Here is a 586-nt window from a genome sequence, read left to right as displayed (position 1 = left end):
CTATAAGGTAACTGTGCTTTGGCTCATCATTGTAGGGTCAGTTGGTCTTTTTTAACACCTCTGTCGATTCATACTACGTTTTGTGTTCCCACGATCCCTCAGGTCAGGCAGGCCAAGAGTCAGAAGGGAGAAGCAGATTTGCCTTTCGAAAATTTTCTCTCTTGAGGGCTTTAAGAGATTAAGGAAGAGGTAGGGGCTCATTAAGATGGTGTTAGCAGCATTGCCCTGGTCACAACGGAGAAGTAAATGCAAATCCTCCATTTCTCCTTAGGGCGTTCCCACACACCTGGAGACGCACATTCTCACCTCAAGATGCATGTTCTCACACTCCCTTACCAGCAAGACCCACTCTGGGAAGGGTTGGCACCTCCACACAGACAAAAGACTCACGTTTGTAAGAGGATCCAATTCTGAGATAGGCGTTTAAGCCATTAGTGTGCAGGCATGCAGTCACCCAGCCCCCTGTGGGTGATGAGTTGCCATCATCAAAGCCTTTTGGAAGTCTCAAGTGATTCTGAAAACTGGAAATTAGGGACCCATGCTCCATGCGCTGCTGTAGATAGAATCTATGGTTGGCACATGCAAC

The sequence above is a fragment of the Mus caroli genome, unplaced genomic scaffold (assembly GCF_978045245.1).
Source record: "Mus caroli unplaced genomic scaffold, Mus_caroli_1 scaffold_19, whole genome shotgun sequence".
In the NCBI taxonomy this organism is placed as follows: Eukaryota; Metazoa; Chordata; class Mammalia; order Rodentia; family Muridae; genus Mus; species Mus caroli.
This window is presented reverse-complemented; position numbering follows the sequence as displayed.